The sequence below is a fragment of the Chelonia mydas genome, chromosome 1, assembly GCF_015237465.2.
Source record: "Chelonia mydas isolate rCheMyd1 chromosome 1, rCheMyd1.pri.v2, whole genome shotgun sequence".
NCBI lineage: Eukaryota > Metazoa > Chordata > Testudines > Cheloniidae > Chelonia > Chelonia mydas.
The window spans coordinates 209,229,015-209,249,908 of NC_057849.1; the positions used below are offsets into that span (position 1 = coordinate 209,229,015).

At 46.4% G+C, this 20,894-nt stretch overlaps 1 long non-coding RNA gene across 4 annotated transcripts; it reads right to left on the minus strand.

Annotated features, from left to right (window-relative positions):
• Positions 1-61: 61 nt before the first annotated feature.
• Positions 62-20,830, minus strand: LOC119567295. Of its 4 annotated transcripts, none has more exons than XR_005227237.2 (4): positions 20,517-20,801; positions 6,472-6,594; positions 1,023-1,125; positions 62-289 (listed from the first exon to the last, which is right to left on the minus strand). It is a non-coding gene; the product is annotated as an uncharacterized LOC119567295 (long non-coding RNA). The 4 variants fall into 4 exon arrangements; XR_005227234.2 differs by having other exon boundaries at positions 62-294; XR_005227236.2 differs by lacking the exon at positions 1,023-1,125 and having other exon boundaries at positions 20,517-20,830.
• Positions 20,831-20,894: the final 64 nt, after the last annotated feature.

Below are 20,894 nucleotides of genomic sequence, written 5' to 3' on the forward strand. Positions count from 1 at the left end.
AGCAGTGGCAATAGAACCAACACAGATCCCCACTGGCACAAAGTTTATCACAGTGATTTTCTTCCCTGAAGATCACAGAGCCAGCTCTTCAGCTAATGTAAATCAGTGTAACTCCATTGACTCACGTGAGGATGTGCCAAATCACACCAGCAGAGGCTCTGGCTTCATGTGTCCTTCAGGGTTCTCTCCACTCGCCTCCCTAGGCATGGAGTTGGTCTTTGTGATCCATGACACCAGGGACTTGAGAGTTTTTGGAGGGAGAAGTTCGTATGCAGCAGCTACAGAGCGCCTGCTCTTTAGGAAAAAGAGGAGCTCGTGATATTCTCATTTGTCCAAAGTGTATCTGTTTTTCAATGGCTCTAAAATTGTGCTTGGTTTCATAAATTGTTTACTTACATTATTAGACTGCAATTTTTTCCCCATAATGGTCTGTTTTTACTGTTCACTTTGCCTTATATATTTTACTTCAATGTATTTTTCTTAAAGTTTATTTGCTGTTCGGTTTTGTCCATCTTATGTATGTCGGCAGTATGGTAGGGCCTTTACACTAACAGGACAGTATAAATTTCCTGGAGTTTATGATTCCAATACCTTTAGTGACTCAGACTTTCTAGATGATCATTTGTTTTTGGTTTTTTATCATTTTAATATTTTGTAGATTTAGTAATAAAAACAAAAAGAATATTTTAACATTTTGGACACACAGACCCCTATGAAGGGTAAAGTAGTAGAGCTGTCCTGAAAGAATACCCCTACAGCGAGTAGATATTGATACATTCCATGTATGTATGAACATGTCAAGTTGCCTTAATTAGAATTCACATAACTTTCAGATTATTGGATGGAACAGTTCTATCATTCTTTATATCTGAACAGTTTTCCCCCCATCTGTTGCCATGAGAATTCAGAAACACATTGTGACAGATTTTGCCAAGGTGGAACCTGAACTGTAGGACCACTCAGCCTTCTGTCCCACAAATCTCTGTGCTAAGCCACAAACCTCTGTCAGGTGCTGCACTTACATAGACATCCACAGACAGGGACACACCCAACTGAGTTACATGAATGCTTCTCCCAGCCACTCATGAACCAACAATAGAGAGGCTCCCTCAGCTGCCCCAGATCCTGCATAGAGCATAATAATAATTAAAATCATGCAAACAGCATCCCACTGCAGCAGCTGTGCCGGGGAAGGCTTAGCCTTCTCTGGCCTATTATACCTGTCACCTCTGGTGCCCTCTAAACCCTGCTGTGACACAAACACTAAACAATGTCCTCATCCCACCCCCCAACACACACCATCTGCTCTTGCCCCCCCACACAAGCCAACTTCCCACATCCCACCTGCTCTAGATGCCTTCCTGCCCCATGCACATACCCTGTGTTCTGCCCCTCCAGGCTCAGCCTCACACACACATGCTCTGCCCTGCATTTCCCTCCCCCACCTACACACAGGCTGTGGTCCTGCCAGTTACATGCCTTCTACTTTCACATTTTCCAGCAGCTGCTCTCCTCCATTGCTCCTTCATTATAAGCCCCAACCTCTGCTCAGCAGTCAGGGACCAGGCAAATGGAACTACATTCCTCTAATCTAATGCAGTACAGGCTGGGGAGTGGGACAGTTCTGGTTTTCTGCCACTCACTGCCTTCCTGTTTAATACAAGTTCTCTCACAACCCCAATCTCCGCCCCCTCTTGGCCAGCAGCTTTCACTCTTCGTTTGTGTTTGCAGCTGCACTTGGGGATGAAGCTCAGCTCCTGAAAGGGCATTTTATTTTGGAGGAAAGGGGTCACCCTAGGGCAAGAAGAATTTGGGGTGAGGAACTTACCTTCTAGTTTTTGTACTTTTCAGGAGATGTGGATTGTGGGAGATCCAACATGTACTGATCAAATGTTTAGGGAACACAGGAATTTAGATTGCAGTGGGGTGCAAGAGTTTTGAGCAGCTGTAGATCAGTGTGTCTGCATTCAGGCATGTGCACACCCACACGCTTGTTGGCTCACTCTCATTTTGAATGTTGTTGTGTTAATGGGAACCTTCTCCACTCTAATATAAGTGATTTGGACATCAGCTCTATCCTGCGGTTTGTTCATCCTGCTCACTCCATTCCAAAATTTCCAGTTCTAAAGATTGTAGCAAGGGAGTAATGCCATCAGCTTGCACTCTTGTGGCTTCTAGAGTAGGAGCAGGAAAAATGAGTTCTGTCCCCTTACATTCTCTGTTGGTCTGATTAGTGCAGAGGCCTAATTCACCACTGCATTACACTGGTGTAACTCCATTGAAATCAAGGGGATTATATTGGCATGCAACTGGAGCAACACAGTGGTGAATCAGGCCCTATGTCTCCAACACTGGGAGGAGAAGTAGTTAGAGCTGCTTTCTCATCCTGTGTTTGTGGGGAGACAGCCTGGGGAGACTAGAACTAAAGAGAGAAGTGAAAATGAGAAAGGGTGTAAAAGCATTTGCGGGGGCTACTTGTTCCCCATAGACTGTGAGAAAGTGGGAATGTTCTTAATATTTTCTCTGAATACTGTGTGGGTGCCTCAGTTTCCCCTATGCATTTCTTAAGTATCTAGGTGGTGGGATAAGGGCGTGTGATTGTTGCAGAGCCCTAGAGGGGTAGGGGTGTGCAGGGGTCTGCACAGAGAATGGCTGACACCCTGTCTCCTGGCAACTAATGGCCTGAGCCCCTCCTCCACAAGGTGCCAACAAAAGGTGTTGGAGAAAAAAGAGATCAGGTGGTCTCCTTGCCCGGGAAAGAGACAAAGGCCAGAGCAGGGGCTGGAGGGGTTTTCAGTTTGGAGCTGGCTGGGGAAACGGAGGGAGGCCCAGCACCGGAGTCGGAGCTCCCTACCCCACAAGATGGACCTGACTGAGGGGTCCTGTTTTCTGTACCTAGAAGCTCAGTTTTGAACTGTGTTCCTGTCATCTAATAAACCTTCTGTTTTACTGGCTGGCTGAGAGTCACAGTGAATCGCAGGAAGTGGGGGGTCCACAGCCCTGACTCCCCTACACTCCGTGATATAGACATTCAGTCTTCTCTATCTTACTAAAGCAAGGAGAGCTTGTACTCAATGATTGCATTGTTTTAGTTTATATACTTCTAACAGGGCAGTATACAGAGCCCATCCCTAGCTGCAACCTGAAGTTCTCTGTTCAGCTGAACAGCTACGAGCCTTGGAATGACCTTTTGACATAGAATCATAGAATCATAGAATATCAGGGTTGGAAGGGACCGCAGGAGGTCATCTAGTCCAACCCCCTGCTCAAAGCAGGACCAATCCCCAATTAAATCATCCCAGCCAGGGCTTTGTCAAGCCTGACCTTAAAAACTTCTAAGGAAGGAGATTCCACCACCTCCCTAGGTAACGCATTCCAGTGTTTCACCACCCTCCTAGTGAAAAAGGTTTTCCTAATATCCAACCTAAATCTCCCCCACTGCAACTTGAGACCATTACTCCTTGTTCTGTCATCTTCTACCATGGAGAACAGTCTAGATCCATCCTCTTTGGAACCCCCTTTCAGGTAGTTGAAAGTAGCTATCAAATCCCCCCTCATTCTTCTCTTCCGTAGACTAAACATCCCCAGTTCCCTCAGCCTCTCCTCATAAGTCATATGTTCCAGTCCCCTAATAATTTTTGTTGCCCTCCGCTGGACTCTTTCCAATTTTTCCACATCCTTCTTGTAGTGTGGGGCCCAAAACTGGACACAGTACTCCAGATGAGGCCTCACCAGTGTCAAATAGAGGGGAACGATCACATCCCTCGATCTGCTGGCAATGCCCCTACTTATACATCCCAAAATGCCAATGGCCTTCTTGGCAACAAGGGCACATTGTTGACTCATATCCAGCTTCTCGTCCACCGTAACCCCTAGTTCCTTTTCTGCAGAACTGCTGCCTAGCCATTCGGTCCCTAGTCTGTAGCGATGCATTGGATTCTTCCGTCCTAAGTGGTGGACTCTGCACTTGTCCTTGTTGAACCTCATCAGATTTCTTTCAGCCCAATCCTCCAATTTGTCTAGGGCCCTCTGTATCCTATCCCTACCCTCCAGGGTATCTACCTCTCCTCCCAGCTTAGTGTCATCTGCAAACTTGCTGAGGGTGCAATCCACACCATCCTCGGGGTCATTTATGAAGATATTGAACAAAACCGGCCCCAGGACCGACCCTTGGGGCACTCCACTTGATACCGGCTGCCAACTAGAAATGAAACCATTGATCACTACCCGTTGAGCCCGACAATCTAGCCAGCTTTCTAACCACCTTATAGTCCATTCATCCAGCCCATACTTCTTTAACTTGCTGGCAAGAATACTGTGGGAGACAGTGTCAAAAGGTTTGCTAAAGTCAAGGAACAACACGTCCACTGCTTTCCCTTCATCCACAGAACCAGTTATCTTGTCATAGAAGGCAATTAGATTAGTCAGGCATGACTTGCCCTTGGTGAATCCATGCTGACTGTTCCTGATCACTTTCCTCTCCTCTAAGTGCTTCAGAATTGACATCTGCTGCCACCTCATATATTCCTTACAAACAATAGATCTGCTTCACACCATGCTTCACACCATGATGATGGTGAAATAAAAAAAGGTAAATTGGGTTAGACAGTGACTGATATTCTTCCCAGCCATTTTATGTAACTTTATTTTAGGGAAGGGAACTTTGCTAAAAGAAAATACTTTCCCCTTCAGATCAAAATTTCTAGTCACAGAAGGCCTTAACCACCAGTACCTTAAATAGACACAGTCATTTCCTGTAGTGCATAGAGATTTTAAAAAATTGACTGAAAGGTATCGGGTGACTGCACTTTTAAGATCTGCAACACTCTGATGCAGAGTTCAAAACACCTGGTCAGTCAGTCCTCTGAGGTGACTGGACTGGAGGGAAGCCTGGAAGACCGGCCCTCAGACTCTGCTTACCTGAGCCATTGTTGATGCCATTTTTCTTGTTTATTTTCTCTTATCCAATTCAAGTAATCTTTGTTTACTGAGAGTATAACTGCCTGATCGGGAATCCCTTTGTATTCACCCTCCCCTCCACGTAAACACAAGCTGCTCCACTACCACAAAACACTCTGAGCCCGTTATTCTCCTCTACCCCACCCCACTCTGTAAATGCACTTCACAAATGGCCTTCTGCCTCCCTCCCCCATTTGGTCCTAAACGCTGCACAAAGAGCTAGGCTGTAGCTTTCAGTGCCGTATCTCTCAGTTCCATCGTTGGCAAGGTAGTCAGGAGAGCAGGTTAAATTGGCTGTATCTGAAAAAGAAACCTCTCTCACTCGGCAGACAAGAGAGGACAATTATTTTGTAAAGCCCCGTTGGTGGCAGCTGTTCAGCTCAGCATTCTTTTGCAGTTGGTGTAAGACTAAACCCAGTGCTAAACAGGAAACTGTGGTTTGAAGAGCTCAAAGTGATGTCAGAGTAATTTCATAGCTTCCTAACCCCAGAGTGATACAAATCCACCGTGCAACCTAGGAAACTGGTTCTGATCTTCTCTATGACTGAGGTCTGGCTTCTGGGAAAAGTAGCAGATGATGGCATTGACTGATGAGGCAACTGTGCAGCCTCATTCCACCCCAACCATTAAGCTGTTTTCTGGTACAGATGCACTGGCTACAGATATTCCCTTTGAAAATTTACCGACCACAGTCACCAGGATGGAGACCAGGTTCACCTGGCTATGACTCTGACTCACAGAATGAGAAACCTCACTGCTCTTGGCTGCAAAACCTTCAAACTGTGAGTAGCTCTTCAGGGGGTTAAAACTAGACTCAATGAAAGGCTCATCAGCCTTAAGGAAAATACTGTACTCCCCTGGGAAGGTGGAAATGTTGGAGACCCGTATAGCAGGGGTGGCCAAACTGTGACTCTTTTACTATTAAAGTGTGGCTTGTGGAGTCCCCCCCATTCTCCATCTACCAGACTGGGTGGGAATGGAGCTCAGGACCTCTGCCTTGCAGCGGGGCGGTGCAATAGGGCTTCCCCATTGGGGAAGGGAGTCTTGGGGCTTCAGCTCTGCATAGTGCTCCTTCCAGGGCTCGAGGCTTCAGCAGGAGCGGGGCTTCAGCCCATAGCCCCATCAGGTGCCTTCTGCAGGAGAGAAGCCCTGAACCCCGGCAGGTGTACCCTGGATCTCAAACTTCTGAAGATTGTTGTATGTTGCTTGGAGGGCCAGTAAATTTGGTCACCCCTGCCAAATACATCTAATCTGTGTCTAGAGCCAGATCCTCAGCTGGTGTAAAGGAAGTCAGATGACCTGTGTCCACTTATACGAGCTGAGGATCCTGCCCCTGATCTCTTATCTCTCTCTCTCTTACTGATTTTTATTATGTTATTTTAATCCTATTTATCTTCATCTTCTCCATGTCATTGTACTGCTATATCCCTTGTTCTTCCTCACCCCATCCACTCCCTATTTCTTTTTACCCTCACTCTCACCAACGGTCATAGTAGATTCTCCATCACTCACCATTTTTAGATCAAGGTGGATGTTTTTCGAAAGGATCTCTTCTAGGGATGATTCTAGGAAGTTCTTTGGCCTGTGTTATGCAGGAGATCAGACTGCTACAGAATCACAATGGTCCCTTCTGGCCTGGAAATGTATGAATCACATATTTAACATCTATCAGTGAGATTCTCTTTGATCTGAGAGGGGGGCATGACTTCTGTTAAGCACCTTCCTTACTTCTGAGTGCTAAAGAGAAATCAATAATAATAATGAATGTTGGAATCATTAACAGCATTTAAACCACAGGTCACAGTCGAGCTAGAACACTTGCCCTGCAGTCTTCCACACAATACTATAAGGGAACTGCTTTCCAGATGCTAGGGCTTTATACACTTTTTCTGCAGCTCTAAGGCTTATCTGTTTTGACACTCAGAATCTGATTCGTTCCTTCTCCACTCTGAACTCTAGGGTACAGATGTGGGGACCTGCATGAAAACCCCCTAAGCTTATTTTTACCAGCTTAGGTTAAAACTTCCCCAAGGTACAAACTATTTTACCTTTTGCCCTTGGACTTTTTTGCTGCCACCACCAAGCGTCTAACAAATGTATATCACAGGGAAAGACCCCGCTTGGAAACGTCTTTCCCCCCAAAATCCTCCCTAACCCTACACCCCCTTTCCTGGGGAAGGCTTGATAAAAATCCTCACCAATTTGCATAGGTGAACACAGACCCAAACCCTTGGATCTCAAGAACAATGAAAAAAGCAATCAGGTTCTCAAAAGAAGAATTTTAATAGAAGAAAAAGTAAAAGAATCACCTCTGTAAAATCAGGATGCTTAATACCTTACAGGGTAATCAGATTCAAAACATAGAGAATCCCTGTCAAGGTTCCTTCCCCACTCTGACCTCTAGGGTACAGATGTGGGGACCTGCATGAAAACCTCTTAAGCTTACTTTTACCAGCTAAGGTTAAAACTTCCCCAAGGTACAAACTATTTTACCCTTTGCCCTTGGACTTCCACTGCCACCACCAAAGGTTTATCTGGGTTTATTTTTATTAGGAAAGGGTTGTTTGGAAACGTCTTTCCCCCAAAATCCTCCCAACCCTTGCACCCCACTTCCTGGGGAAGGTTTGGTAAAAATCCTCACCAATTTGCATAGGTAACCACACACACAAACCCTTGGATCTTAAGAACAATGAAAAAGCATTCAGTTTCTGAAAAGAAGGATTTTAATAGAAGTAAAAAGTAAAAAAGAATCACCTCTGTAAAATCAGCATGGTAAATACCTTACGGGTTAATTAGATTCAAAACATAGAGAATCCCTCTCGGCAAAACCTTAAGTTACAAAAAGACACAAAAACAGGAATATACATTCCATTCAGCACAGCTTATTTTCTCAGCCATTTAAACAAAACAGAATCTAATGCATATCTAGCTAGATTACCTACTAAGTTCTAAGACTCCATTCCTTTCTGTTCCCGGCAAAAGCATCACACAGACAGAGAGAGCCTTTGTTTCTCACCCCCCCTCCAGCTTTGAAAGTATCTTCTCTCCTCATTGGTCATTTTGGTCACGTGCCAGCGAGGTTATCCTAGCTTCTTAACCCTTTACAGGTGAAAGGGTTTTTCCTCTGGCCAGGAGGGATTTTAAAGGTGTTTACCCTTCCCTTTACGTTTATGACACGCCCCACAAATCACAGATAGGGTGAAATGCTGGCTGTGATTTCTTCCTGGAGCTCTAGGAGAAAACAGAGTTAATAAGACACATGCACCTCTAAATATACTTTATACCAAGTGTATAAAGACGAACAATATTTTCCACCTCTCAAGGACTATTTTAACCAGTTGATTCTGGGAAACTTTCACGGGAGAGTGCATCAGCCACTTTGTTAGAAGCTCCTGAGATGTGTTGGATGTCAAACTCAAAATCTTGGAGAGCTAAACTCCACCGAATAAGTTTTTTGTTATTTCCCGTGGCGGTATGAAGCCACTGTAGCACAGCATGGTTGGTTTGCAGGTGGAAACACCATCCCCAAACATATGGGTGTAGCTTTTCCAGAGCGTAGACAATGGCATAACATTCTTTTTCACTGACTGACCAGTTGCTTTCCCTCTCAGACAGCTTCTTGCTGAGAAACACTATAGGGTGGAATTCTTGATCCGGTCCTTCCTGCATAAAACTGCTCCCACACCACGCTCGGACGCATGTGTGGTTACTAGGAAAGGTTTGTCAAAGTCTGGGGCCCTTAGTAGAGGGTCAGACATGAGTGTCACTTTAAGCTGCTAAAGGCCTTCTGACACTCTTCGGTCCACTGAACGGCATTTGGCTGTTTCTTTTTGGTTAGGTCTGTCAGTGGGGCGGCAATTTGTCTGTATTGCGGTACAAATCGTCTGTAATAACGGGCCAAGCCTAAGAAGGATTGAACCTGTTTCTTTAACTTTGGGACAGGCCACTTTTGGACAGCATCCACTTTAGCCTGTAGGGGGTTGACAGTTCCTTGACCCACCTGGTGTCCAAGGTAAGTCACTCTGTTTAGGCCTATTTGACACTTCTTAGCCTTAACAGATAGTCCTGCCTCCCTTATGCGCTCGAAGACTTTTTGTAAATGTTCCAGGTGTTCTGCCCAGGAATCTGAAAATATGGCCACATCGTCAAGGTAGGCGACTGCATATTCTCCTAATCCCGCTAGGAGACCATCTACAAGTCTTTGGAAGGTGGCGGGTGCATTCCGCAGCCAGAAAGGGAGTACATTAAATTCATACAGCCCGACATGTGTGGTGAAGGCTGACCTCTCCTTGGCGGATTCATCTAGCGGTACCTGCCAGTACCCCTTGGTTAAGTCCAAGGTAGAGATGAACTGGGCCCGTCCCAGTTTCTCTAATAGTTCATCTGTGTGTGGCATTGGATAGTTGTCTGGGTGAGTTACAGCATTTAGCTTACGGTAGTCCATGCAAAAACGTATCTCCCCATCTGGTTTGGGAACTCGAACTACTGGAGATGCCCATGTACTGCCAGAGGGGCAGAATATAGCCATCTGTAACATATCCTGGATCTCCGGTTCTATAGCAGTTTTAGCTTGAGGAGACACCTGGTAAGGTTGGACTTTAATTGGGTGAGCATTACCTGTGTCAATGGAGTGGTATGCCCGTTCAGTCAGTCCTGGGGTGGCTGAGAACGTCGGCGCGTAGCTAGTGCACAGCTCCTGGATCTGCTGTCGCTGCATACGCCCAAGGGTCATGGAGAGGTTCACCTCTTCCACACCACCAGCACTTTTCCCTTCGTAGTAGACACCTTCAGGCCACTCAGCGTCATCTCCTCCCTGGGCTATAAACTGACAAACCTTTAATTCTCTGGAATAAAGGGGCTTTAGAGAATTGATATGGTACACCTTAGGCTTTCAGTTTGAGGTGGGGAATGCTATGAGATAATTAACAGCTCCCAGGCGCTCCTGGACCATGAATGGCCCTTCCCATGACGCTTCCATTTTATGGGCTTGGAGCGCCTTTAAGACCATGACCTCGTTCCCTACTTTGAAGGAACGCTCTCTGGCATGTTTATCACACCAGGCTTTTTGCTCTTTTTGAGCATCCTGTAGGTTTTCTTTGTCAAGGGCTAAAGAGGTTCGGAGGGTGTTTTGTAGGTTGGTTACAAAGTCCAGAATGTTAGTTCCTGATGAAGGTGTAAATCCCTCCCATTGCTGCTTCACCAACTGTAATGGCCCCTTAACCTCACGGCCATATACAAGTTCAAATGGTGAAAACCCTAAACTGGGATGTGGTACAGCTCTGTCGGCAAAGAGCAACTGCTGCAACACTAGGTCCCAATCATTGGAGTGCTCATTTACGAATTTACGTATCATGACCCCCAAAGTTCCATTAAACTTCTCCACCATGCCATTTGTTTGATGGTAGTAAGGAGTGGCAACCAAGTGATTTACCCCATGAGCTTCCCAAAGGCTTTCCACAGTTCCTGCCAGGAATTTAGTTCCTGCATGTGTGAGGATGTCGGAGGGCCACCCTACCCTGGCAAAAATGTCTGCTAGTGCCTGGCACACACTTTTAGCCCTGGTGTTGCTTAGAGCTACTGCTTCCGGTCTTCGGGTGGCAAAATCCATGAAAGTCAGTGTGTACTGCTTTCCTCTGGGTGTCTTTTTCGGAAAAGGACCCAGAATATCCACAGCTACTCGCTGAAATGGAACTTCAGTGATGGGGAGTGGTTGGAGAGGGGCTTTGACCTGGTCTTGGGGTTTTCCCACTCTTTGGCATACCTCACAAGACCGGACATAGGTAGAAACATCCTTGTCCATTCCCTCCCAGTGGAATGACCTCCCCAAATGGTCTTTGGTCGTGTTCACCCCAGCGTGGCCACTAGGATGATCGTGGGCTAAGCTCAGGAGCTTGACCCGGTACTTAGTTGGAACTACCAACTGTCTCTGAGGATGCCAGTCTTCCTGGTGTCCACCAGAAAGAGTTTCCTTGTATAAAAGTCCTCTTTCTACAACAAACCTGGATCGATTAGAAGAGCTGAGAGGCGGTGGGTTACTCCGTGCCGCCGTCCAACCTTTCTGGAGGCTTTCATCTGCTTCCTGTTTGGTCTGGAACTGTTCCCTTGATGCTGGAGACATCAGTTCCTCATTGGATTGTGGACCTAGGCTTGGTCCCTCTGGAAGCGACATAGGGGATGGGGCTGTTTCCGTTGACTGTGAACCGCTCTCTGCTGGTGCACTATGTTGGGATTCAGGCTCCGGCTGAGCCTCTTGTGTCGGGTTATGGGCTGCTGCCGGTTCAGGTTCGGTGGGGCCCTCTGGTGTTGGGGTTGCCAGTACTGGATTCAGTGCTGGCAATGGATCTGGTGCTAGTTGTTCCGCCGGTTCCGGTTCTGGGACAGGCTCTGTCTGGGTCTCTGGGACTGGATCCACTACTGCAGTTGCAGACATTGGCCTGGGGTCCAGGTCCATCACCTCTGACTGGGTCCTGGTAGAAGTTTCCGGAACAGAGCTAAGCATGACGACTAGTTTAGCCTGGCTGGCTGCAGGTGACCCTTCCCACCCTCTTGGCTAGCTTCACACGATTGGCCAAGTCTTCCCCCAACAGCATGGGGATGGGATAATCATCATAGACTGTAAAAGTCCATATTCCTGACCAGCCCTTGTACTGGACAGGCAACTTGGCTGTCGGCAAATTGAAAGAGTTTGACTTGAAGGGTTGAATCATCACTTGGATCTCTGGGTCGATTAAATTGGGGTCCACTAAGGAAGCATGGATAGCCGACACTTGTGCTCCAGCATCCCTCCACGCGGTGACCTTCTTCCCGCCCACACTCACACTTTTCCTCCACTCCCAGGGTATCTGGGAGCTATCTGGGCCTGAGGACCTCTGGTGTGATTCCAGTGCAATGAACTGTAATCTGTTGGGATTCTTGGGGCAGTTGGCCTTTACATGCCCCAGCTCGTTACATTTAAAACATCATCCAGCTGACGGGTCACTGGGGCGAGGTGGGTTGCTGGAGAACGGTGTGGTGGGACGATAAGGTGGCTGGAGGGTTCCGTGGGGGGTACTTGGGGCCTTGGGCTGCCCCTGGTAGTAGGGTGTGGTCTGAGGTTGTCCCTTCGGGTCTCTGCTCCAACTGCGACCAGTTTTTTTTCTTTTCTGCCACCTCCACCCATTTGGCTCCAGTCTCCCCCACCTCGAGTACAATTTCCCATCTAGGATGTATCTTTCTATTTCCTCAGGAACATCTTCTAAGAACTGCTCCATTTGCATTAGGAAGGGCAAATCTTCTGGAGATTTAACACTTGCTCCCGATATCCAGGCATCCCAATGTTTCACAATGTGGTAGGCATGTCGGGTAAATGACACGTCTGGTTTCCACCTTAGGGCTCTGAACCGCCGACGGGAATGCTCGGGTGTTAGCCCCATTCTGACTCTCGGCTTGGTTTTAAACAGTTCATACTGTTTCATTTGTTCCTTAGGCATTTCAGCTGCCACCTCAGCTAAGGGTCCACTGAGCTGTGGCCTCAGCTCTACCATGTATTGGTCTGTAGAGATGCTGTACCCAAGGCAGGCCCTTTCAAAGTTTTCAAAGAAGGCCTCAGTATCATCGCCTGCCTTGTAGGTAGGGGAACTTTCTGGGATGGGAAGTGGTACCTGGAGAAGGATTGCTAGGGTTTGTTGGTATATTCTGCTGAGCCTTTGCGTTCTCCATCTCCAGTGCATGCTTCCTCTCTTTTTCCTTCTCCTCCAGTTCTTTGTCCCTTGTCTCCATAGCTCTCCTGTGGGCAGCCTCTTGGTTTTTTTCTGCCTCTTTCGCTGCCTCCATTTCTTTGTCCTTTGCCTCCATAGCTCTCCTGTGAGAAGCTTCTAGGGCTTTTTCTGCCTCTTTCGCTGCCTCCAGTCTGATTAACTCCAATTCGTGTTGTGTCTTGGTTTCTGTCATCTTTGCCTCTCTATTTTTAACTAACTTTACACCCGAGAGTTAGAAATCAATCAAACAAACAAACAAAAAACTTGGCTTGTAAAATTTTGCTGTGCTGTAATATGATACCTATATTCTCTTATAGCGATTGCCAGCCTACACAAAAATCCTTAAAAAAAACCCAAAAAACAAAACCCTAACACCTTTGTCTCCAGGCAAATAGACAAAAAAACCCTCTAGTTGCTCTTAGGTAAAAAACAACTTCAGGTCTGTGAAGACTTGTGCATTTCCCTGCAGGAGGTTAACTACCCTGCCTTTAGGTAGAGAAAACTCCAGCTCAAAAAAGACAATTCCCTTTTGTCTCTGCTCTTGCCCCAAAGCAGAGGAAAAAAAACCTCTAACTGCTTTCAGCTTAAAACCTGCTTTCCAGCAGCCCAAAGGAAAAAAAAATTTCCTTTTCAAATCTGTGCTTCTGGTTCAAAAAATTTCAAATTGATCTCAAAATGATTTCAAGTTAATCCCACCGCTCTGCCACCATGTCAAGGTTCCTTCTCCACTCTGAACTCTAGGGTACAGATGTGGGGACCTGCATGAAAACCCCCTAAGCTTATTTTTACCAGCTTAGGTTAAAACTTCCCCAAGGTACAAACTATTTTACCTTTTGCCCTTGGACTTTTTTGCTGCCACCACCAAGCGTCTAACAAATGTATATCACAGGGAAAGAGCCCGCTTGGAAACGTCTTTCCCCCCCAAATACTCCCTAACTCTACACCCCGTTTCCTGGGGAAGGCTTGATAAAAAATCCTCACCAATTTGCATAGGTGAACACAGACCCAAACCCTTGGATCTCAAGAACAATGAAAAAAGCAATCAGGTTCTTAAAAGAAGAATTTTAATAGAAGAAAAAGTAAAAGAATCATCTCTGTAAAATCAGGATGGTAAATACCTTACAGAGTAATCAGATTCAAAACATAGAGAATCCCTCTCGGCAAAACCTTAAGTTACAAAAAGACACAAAAACAGGAATATTCCATTCCATTCAGCACAGCTTATTTTCTCAGCCATTTAAACAAAACAGAATCTAACGCTTATCTAGCTAGATTACTTACTAAGTTCTAAGACTCCATTCCTTTCTGTTCCCGGCAAAAGCATCACACAGACAGAGAGAGCCTTTGTTTCTCACCCCCCCTCCAGCTTTGAAAGTATCTTCTCTCCTCATTGGTCATTTTGGTCAGGTGCCAGCGAGGTTATCCTAGCTTCTTAACCCTTTACAGGTGAAAGGGTTTTTCTTCTAGCCAGGAGGGATTTTAAAGGTGTTTACCCTTCCCTTTATATTTATGACACTCTGAGGTGCATCCTCAATTCTTAATGGCTTCTTTGGGATATGGGGACGCTGAGCACCTCACAGGATCTGGCCCTTAACTTGCTGCATCAGATATTTTCAATGTTACTTTCAAATGCTTTCATAGGACAGTGACTTTTTAATGGTTCTAAACTCTACTAACCAGGACAGAGCGTCTGCTAGCTAATTCAAACTGCATGATTTTATGTCGCAGCCTCCCCCTTCCCATCCCTCTGTTTCATCTATCATTGTTTAAGGCATTGATCCTGCTAATGCTTACTTTTAGATATGTAAGCCAGCCCCATGGAATGCAGCGGGAGTACTCACATGCTTAAAGTTAAATGTGTGCATAAACCTTTGCAGCCTTCAGGCCTAAGATTTGAAGTTTTTTGGTGCAGGGATCTTGTTTTCCTTATGTCACTAAAGTATCGTGCAGATTTATAGTGTTACAAAATAATAATAATAGGCCCAAGACCAGGAACACACTTTATTTTACAAATACTAAGAAAAGAGACTGTTCATATACATTTGTCCTTCTGAACATAAAATATAAAACCAGCACTGAGTACCAGTGATAACTTAGGGGCAGACAGTAGCATTAGGGTGAAAATAACCTTGAATATCTTCTTTGGATTTAGAAAAAGAGGTCTCATGGCATAGGGAAGGTATTGATTGGGAGGTTGTTTCATAAGTATCATTGATCTGTTACAAATGCAAAGCAAGGAGCAGGCTGTGACAGTGGGGATACTGATGGTTAGTAACCTTCAAAAATTCAAGAAGTAACATTACAAGATATAGTACCATTATAACCTTTTCGGGGGTGAAAGTAAATAGTAAATAGAAGGGGCGGGGCCTCAGGTGGAAGGAGCGGGACTGGGGGTCAGCCTCCCCCAGCCAGCCCATCTATGCTGCCTGGCCCACACCACCTAGGGCTCTGGAGGTTATTTAAAAGGGCCCGGGGCTCTGGCTGCTGCTGCCAAAGCTGCCATAGTAGATGCTCCATCACTGACCATTTTTAGATCAAAATGCCCCCAGGGCAGCTGTCGGCAGCCCGGTGGGGGGGCGGGGGGGAAGAGGCAACGGCAGTAAAGTGCTGCCGCAGCGCTTAAACTTCGCTGCCCCTTTGGCCCCCTCCCCTGCTGACAGGGAGGGCAAAAGGGGCAGCGACGTTAAAGTGCTGTCGGCTGCGTATGGGCCGGTACCAGCTTCTCACCGGTACGCCGTACCGGCCTGTACCAACCTACTTTCAGCCCTGAACCTGATCCAACTCTCATTGCAGTCAATGCAAAGACTCCCCGTGATTTCAATAGGAGTTGGATTGTACTCCAAAATAGTAATACTCATATAGATAGTGGACTCGCATCTAACAACCAACCAGTATTTCCAAGAATACCCATCAGTATCAGAAAGTTAACATCTTCACTGGGCTCAGAGCCCAATCCAAAGCGCACTGGAGTCTTCCCATGGAATGTTGTTGGAGCTGGATCAGGACGTAAGTGCCCACTTATGCTTCAAGCATGTTTATAGATCCATATTATAAGGCTGGAAGGGACTGCTGTGATCTAGTCTGTTACACTTTTGTCCTGCACTACTGATATGCAGCTATCTGTTCTCAGATAAAACATTGCTGGATACTCAGAAAAGAAAATATCAGTTTGTAAAAATAAATAAATGAATAAAAAGGTTGTGGCTGGAACCTAATTGATTGGACATCAGGGTTCAAAATATTAGTCTACGTTGACCAAATCTGTAAGGTGCTCAGCACTAGAGTTCATCAAAATGTTTACAATGAAAAGGTTTTCATTGGAAAATGCCCTTCTTTTTCATAGAAAGTGTTCACAAAGATTTTTTTCAAAACTTTTCATTCTTTCCTTTTGGGGCTTTTTGAGTGTTTTCTGTTTCTTGTTGCTGTTGGTGAACTATTTCCCTCTTTCTTTGGCCATTTTCCTTTTAAAAACGGCAGAAACACTGTTTTCTTTTCCCATCATTTTTAATTTTCATTGATAAAATGGGAAAAGTTTCAATAGAAAATTTCATGAAAAAATCAAACCCTTGGGGGGGAAATTTTTGTGAGATTAATTCTTTCCCTTTTTCTGACCAACCCTCCTCAGCACCTTCAACCGCAATGACTTCAGGGGGAGTTGAGGACGCACAGCAACTTGCAGAGAGTACTCAGCACCACGTTGGACTGGGCCATACATGAAGGCAACTCCGGAAGAGTGACTCGTTGTGCGAAACTTCAGCGACAGGAAAACAGGCTATTTCCTAGGTGACCAAAGAGTCTTTCATGCCTCCTCTTACAGTTGACAACTTAATCAACTGAACAAGGAGCACACACAAGAGAATACAAGATGGGGTTCGTGGACTGCAAGATGGGATTCGACTGGAAAAAGGCTAATGTAGTGCCCATCTTTAAAAAGGGAAGAAGGACGATCCGGGGAACTACAGGCCAGTCAGCCTCACTTAAGTCCCTGGAAAAATCATAGAGCAGGTCCTCAAGGAATCAATTCTGAAGCACTTAGAGGAGAGGAAAGTGATCAGGAACAGTCAGCATGGATTAACCAAGGGCAAGTCATGCCTGACTAATCTAATTGCCTTCTATGACGAGATAACTGGCTCTGTGGATGAGGGGAAAGCCGTGGACGTGTTGTTCCTCGACTTTAGCAAAGCTTTTGACACGGTCTCCCACAGTATTCTTGCCAGCAAGTTAAAGAAGTATGGGTTGGATGAATGGACTATAAGATGGATAGAAAATTGGCTACATTGTCCGGCTCAACGGGTAGTGATCAATGGCTCCATGTCTAGTTGGTAGCCGGTGTCAAGTGGAGTGCCCCAAGGGGGGTCCTGGGGCCGGTTTTGTTCAATATCTTCATTAATGATCTGGAGGATGGTGTGGATTGCACCCTCAGCAAGTTTGCAGATGACACTAAGCTGGGAGGAGAGGTAGATACGCTGGAGGGTAGGGATAGGATACAAAGGGCCCTAGACAAATTAGAGGATTGGGCCAAAAGAAATCTGATGAGGTTCAACAAGGACAAGTGCAGATTCCTGCACTTAGGACGGAAGAATCCAATGCATCGCTACAGACTAGGGACCGAATGGCTAGGCAGCAGTTCTGCAGAAAAGGACCTAGGGGTTACAGTGGACGAGAAGCTGGATATGAGTCAACAGTGTGCCTTTGTTGCCAAGAAGGCCAATGGCATTTTGGGATGTATAAGTAGGGGCATTGCCAGCAGATCAAGGGACGTGATCGTTCCCCTCTATTTGACACTGGTGAGGCCTCATCTGGAGTACTGTGTCCAGTTTTGGGCCCCACACTACAAGAAGGATGTGGAAAAATTGGAAAGAGTCCAGCGGAGGGCAACAAAAATTATTAGGGGACTGGAACATATGACTTATGAGGAGAGGCTGAGGGAACTGGGGATGTTTAGTCTACGGAAGAGAAGAATGAGGGGGGATTTGATAGCTACTTTCAACTACCTGAAAGGGGGTTCCAAAGAGGATGGATCTAGACTGTTCTCCATGGTAGGAGATGACAGAACAAGGAGTAATGGTCTCAAGTTGCAGTGGGGGAGATTTAGGTTGGATATTAGGAAAACCTTTTTCACTAGGAGGGTGGTGAAACACTGGAATGCGTTACCTAGGGAGGTGGTGGAATCTCCTTCCTTAGAAGTTTTTAAGGTCAGGCTTGACAAAGCCCTGGCTGGGATGATTTAGTTGGGGATTGGTCCTGCTTTGAGCAGGGGGTTGGACTAGATGACCTCCTGCGGTCCCTTCCAACCCTGATATTCTATGATTCTATGACTGCAAGGCACAAGATACTTTCAGTCCCTAACAAACCCCTTTTCCTTCATACACACAGATCTCTTCTGCCTCCGAAGCTGAGCCCCCAATTCCCATGTGTTCAAGAATCTTTTAACAGGTAAATTCCAGGCTCTGAATCCTCCCCCTTCATTTAGTTGAGAGATGCCAGCTTGTTCCTTGTTCCTCTCAGGCTGCTCCAGAGTCTTTAAAAAATCTCCACCCATGTTCTCTTGTAGGTGCCAAGGACACTGGTGCTTCATGCCCCCAGGAGCCTGGAGATGTCTGTTAGCGCGAGTGACAGCGCGGAATGTCTGATATTTCCTGCACTGCATGGCTCAGAGGGGCCTGATTTGGCTACCCTGCGACCTTCTGTGCCAGCAGGTGCAAAGAGGTTGTGAAGCCAAATAGCCACACTCCCCAACCCCTTCCCTACTGTGGACAAAACACAGTAAAGGGTCTCTCTGGCAGGCACAGAGCTGACACTCTCCCTCCAAGTGCCCTCAGTGCAGGGGGCATTACTGGGGTAGAAGAGGGTATGGCCGGGGTCATCCTTAGCCCTGGCTATTCCACAAGTAACATAGGGCCCTTAAGGACCTTGGGCAGCTAGGCACAAGGTAGGGCCGGCCTCAGGGCTAAGCAGTGTTGGGGGCTCATCCTGGTGTAAGCAGTTAGGGGTGGTGTGGGGGTGAAAAAGCTCCCCGCTCTCAGTCCATGTACTGGGCTCTGCACAGGTGGAGGGATGAATTCTCCCCAGGGTCAGCCCAGGCAGGGTGGCCACTGACAGACCCAGTAGTGTAGCTTCCACTTAATATACAGGACACTCAGGCAGTTTCCATTTATGGCTGTCTTGACTTGTTTCTTGGAAAGGAACTCCCAAACCATACAGTGCTCACTCAGGGCCAGGCATTCAGAGGTTAATCTGCCCCAGCTCTAGTCTCTCCTCCCTAAAGCCCATTAAGCATTACTATCCCATGAATATTCAATCTTTGACTGGTCCAACCTTATCTCAATCCAATAATTACAGTTTCACCCTTTGCTCTCCCTCCCTTATCAAGAGGGGGCATTTGAACACCTGGCCTGCAGGGCTTCACTGCTTACTCTGATAACAAGGAGAGGTTGCCTTGAGAGGTGCCTGGGATTAAATAAACTGTGAAGCTGAAAGTCCAAGCTTCTGGTTAGCTCAGAGCACCATTATAGGAAGCCGCTTGGGGTTATCATTACTGGTATCAGGCTGAAGAGTCTAATAATTCAGTAGTGGAGACATTATGGGGTTTCAGTGTTTTTCTTTTTAAACAGAAGAGAAAGTGATCAAGCTGAGGCTGCCCTGTGTACTAGTGGCTGGTGACAGTTGGGAGGATTTCTGTGCGTGCTGTATGGTTAGGAGTCAGTAACTCCACTGTCCACTGGTTTTGCACAGTCCCATTTAGTGGGAAAATAACCAATTCTTTCTCTGTTCTAAGTAACAGGGGAACTTTCTGGACTGTAGCAGATCCAGTCACTGCTGTAGCTCACGAAAGCTTATGCTCAAATAAATTGGTTAGTCTCTAAGGTGCCACAAGTCCTCCTTTTCTTTTTTCTAATATAAATGCTTCTCTTCCACAAAAGCCTATTGGATAAATCCTCATAAACTCCTCTCCTGTTGTGTACAGTATCTGATACTGTTCACAGTGGAAACTGCTGGGTACTGTACTCTTATGAAAATTTCCCCCATGTCTATTTACAGTGCTGCATAAATGTTACATTATTACAGTAATTTGGCATTATGGGCACTAATGAAAACAGAAGGGTCCCTCTTTGGAGTTGTACAGCGTAAAACAACCCAAAAATTCACTGCAAAGCAATGGGAAGGGCAGCAAGAATTCTCCCCGCAGCCTAATTCTTTTCCCTGCTTCTGTTCCATTCTCTCCCTTGGCTAGAACCCCGAGTACGCCGCACAGTACTTGGTTCCAACTTAAGTTGCTCTTTAGATTCTGAGCAGGGTGAGGCCCTTGCCTTTAAGAGCTATCATGCAGCAGATTTTGAATTCTTATTACTACAGTGTGCTTATTGCTTCAGAAAAATGAAAGTGGTGTTGGTCCCTGCCCCACAGAGCTTACAATCCAAATCAGACAAACAGAAAAAAACGGCAGGGGAGGGGGCATGTTTCAAATCACTAGAAGTGATTTAAGTAGTTTGGGGTGGCAGTGTCATTTGCTTTGGGGGGGAGAGGGTCCTTGGTCTTGTTCTGTTTCAGACTGAGGTCAATTTACACAGCAGGAGCAGATGGCCCACCCAGGAAAGCTTATGCTCCAATACGTCGGTTAGTCTATAAGGTGCCACAGGACTCTTTGCCGCTTTTACAGATCCAGACTAACAGAGCTACCCCTCTGATACTTGACAGCATATTCTAACTTCTCTGGAGCTCTTTGTTTCTCTACCCCCCATTACATTTGCGACACAATACAGGATCATCACGACTTTAATTACCATGCTTTCCCTCTCTCTTTCACACCTAAGAACTGACCGTCTGATTGGGGCACCTCCTCGCCATGCCTCCATTGCCAAAGGGAGATGGACCATCAACCCGTGACGGTGTTTATATCCAACTGCCATTCCGTTTTCAGGTGAGACCACAACACTGAACATTTACATAACTTCAGAGTGCTTCATATGCACTCACTGACCACCCTTCCCAATCCGTTCGGGAGGCAGATCGCCGTTCCCCCGTGCACCGGATGAGAAACTACCGGTGCCGGACGTGAAGGGCCCGTGTCAAAATTTACTGGACCCAGGATTTGGCCACTACGATCCCTCCTTTGGGTGCAGAGTTGTGAGAGTCGCTGGGAAGCCCCTTCCCCGCAAAGCGCTTGCAGCCGGGACGCGGGACCCAGCCCTGCTCCGT